The sequence below is a fragment of the Zea mays genome, chromosome 4, assembly GCF_902167145.1.
Source record: "Zea mays cultivar B73 chromosome 4, Zm-B73-REFERENCE-NAM-5.0, whole genome shotgun sequence".
Taxonomy (NCBI): Eukaryota; Viridiplantae; Streptophyta; class Magnoliopsida; order Poales; family Poaceae; genus Zea; species Zea mays.
Window position 1 is genome coordinate 5,572,681 of NC_050099.1, and position 2,833 is coordinate 5,575,513.

The window sequence follows — 2,833 nt, forward strand, 5'->3', positions numbered from 1 at the left end:
CTAAAAAGGAGAAGTCACTGAGAAAAGTTAAAAAAAAAGAGTCATCTTCCTTAATTCATATCTTTCTATATTTTTAGTTAAGATAAAGTATAATATTTATATTTATCAGCTTAATAATATCTTATATGACCATATATTCATTTTAATATTATTTTTTATTTTTTTATAGGTACTCTATCCGTTCTAAAATAGTATTCGTTTTAGCTCTTGGTTTTTATATCTATATAAAATGGATGATGAACCTAAACACATATACAAAACATATTCAATTAAATATTTGTATGAATGCTCTAATTTTCTAAAACACGTTTTATTTTGGGACAGAGCATCAAATATGATTGAATGCGGTTGCAACGCTATGGGTAGTGTGTCTACTCTATATATCACCGAGCGAGCGAGCGAGCTAGTGATCACAATCTTTCTTGTACCACTAAGCTAGTGGCCACAACTCGTTGGCAACGAGGAAGCAGCAAGCCGAGAAGCTACGCCGCGCCGCCGCCATATATGGCACAGGCTGCCGGCACCGCCGATGCCACTGATGAGGCTCCACTGCTGCTGGCCTCGTCGGCGGCGGGGTCGACGCCGTCGCCGCCAGGTTCAGCACCGCGCCGGAACAGGTTCGCCTTCGTCTGCGCCACGCTCGCCTCCGTCACCACCATGCTACATGGCTACAGTACGTATATATATACGTCGTTGCACTGCAAGTTACCTTACCATGCACCATGCATCCAATTAATCACGAAGAGAGATCGATGTGCTAAACTCATGCTTCCGACCGATCCATATATACGTGCCCTGCAGACCTGACGCTGATGAGCGGCGCGGAGCTGTTCATGCGGGAGGACGTGGGGCTCACCGACGGCGAGGTCGAGGTGCTGGCGGGGTCCATGAACGTGTTCATGCTCGCGTCCATCCTCGCCGCCGGCTGGGTGGCCGACCACCTGGGCCGCCGCCGCACCCTCGTGCTCGCCAACGCCTTCCTCATGGCCGGCGCGCTCGCCATGTCGCTCGGCACCAGCTTCGCCGCGCTCATGGCGGCGCGCTTCGTCACCAGCGTCGGCTCCGGGTTCGCGCGCGTCGTCGCCCCCGTGTACAACGCCGAGATATCGCAGGCGGCCACGCGTGGCGTCCTCTCATCCATGCTCGACGTACGTACGTACGTATGCAGTTTGGATACATCGACCATGATTGATTTGTTGCCACCGTGACCGTATCGGAGCTCCATCGCTTTCGTCGTCGACATCTTTACTCTGTAGTGATCAACAAGGCGATCTCATTTCATCCGTGCAGATATTCATCAACGTCGGCATCCTGCTCAGCTACGTGTCCAACTACGCGTTCGCGGGCCTCCCGGTGCACATCGGGTGGCGTCTCATGTACGCCATCGGCGTCATCCCGCCCGTGCTCATCGCCGCCGGGGTGCTCGTCATCATGCCAGAGTCACCGCGGTGGCTCGCGATGCAGGGCCGCCACGCCGACGCGCGCGCGGTGCTGTTGCGCACGTCGGACAGCCCGGCAGACGCCGACTTCCGGCTCGGGGAGATCAAGCGAGCCGCCGACGCGCCGTCGCCCGCTGCTGCGGCGCGCCACGGTGGCGGCGGTGTCTGGAGGGAGCTCTTCGTCCGGCCATCCACCACAACCACGAGCGTGCGGCGCGTCCTCGGCTGCGTCCTCGGGCTGCAGTTCTTCGTGCAGGCGTCCGGCGTCGACGCCATCCTCCTCTACAGCCCGCTGGTCTTCAAGGCGGTCGGCGTGGCGTCCACCTCCGCCGTGCTCGGCGCCACCGTGTCCATCGGAGCCGTCAAGACGTGCTTCGTCCTCGTCGCCATGCTCTTCACCGACCGCCTCGGCCGGCGCCCGCTCCTCCTCGCCAGCACCGCCGGCGTCGCCGTGACCGCGACCGCCCTCGCCGTGACGCTGTGCGTGGGCACGGCGTCGCCGGCGACGGCCGCGGCGTGCCTGGCGTCCGTGCTGGCCTTCGTGGCCGCGTACTCCATCGGCTACGGGTCCGTGGTGTCGACGTACAGCGCGGAGGTCTTGCCGCTACGGCTGCGCGCGCAGGGCTCCAGCCTGGGCGTGGCCGTGAACAGGCTCACGTGCGGCCGTGCGGGGTGGTCAGCATGACGTTCATCTCGCTCGCCGACGCCATCACCATGCCCGGGTGCTTCTTCCTCTACGCTGCGGTGACGGCGGCTGCGTTTGTGTTCGTGTACACGCGGCTGCCGGAGACCAAGGGCCGGAGCCTAGAAGACATGGAAGTGCTCTTCCGCAAGTGAGGGTGGCCGGTGGCCACGTATAGTTGCCATTAGCACAAGGTCGCGTTCGGCAGAGTTAGTAGAAATTATCCACAATTACCAGCAGATTTGGAACTCCGGTCCCGCGCGCTCGTCGGTCGCAGCTACCCCCACGGTCCCACCTAGAGATCTCAACATCAGATTTGAACACCATATACTACCCATACCTATGAAGTTATATATATCTATCTCTATTTCCGTACGCATACCGGCATCAGGTCTCAATCCCCAATAAAAAAAGCATGATCATACTATATTTTATATATCATTAACAGTCACAAAACACCCAACAACAATACATCACAAATAAATCTGACATCTAACAAGAAAACATTATTTAACCAACATGCAAATCAACAAAAAAAACAAAGTCAGACGTGCATGGGTGGAGTGGACGGGTGGTGGCTAACCGTCTGGTGCACACTAAATTTTACTGGGTAAATATTACTCATGGGTAATCGGGTTTGGGTTCTGCTTTCCCGTATCCATATCCACGTATCCAATAAGGAAGAATTTGTTCCAAATCTAAACTTATGGGG

At 55.9% G+C, this 2,833-nt stretch overlaps 1 pseudogene across 1 annotated transcript; it reads left to right on the forward strand.

Annotated features, from left to right (window-relative positions):
* Positions 1–334: 334 nt before the first annotated feature.
* On the forward strand, positions 335–2,498 carry LOC103652752 (polyol transporter 5-like; annotated as a pseudogene). The gene is made up of 3 exons (XR_565051.4): positions 335–673; positions 802–1,148; positions 1,291–2,498. The product of XR_565051.4 is annotated as a polyol transporter 5-like (transcript).
* The last annotated feature ends 335 nt before the right edge of the window (positions 2,499–2,833 follow it).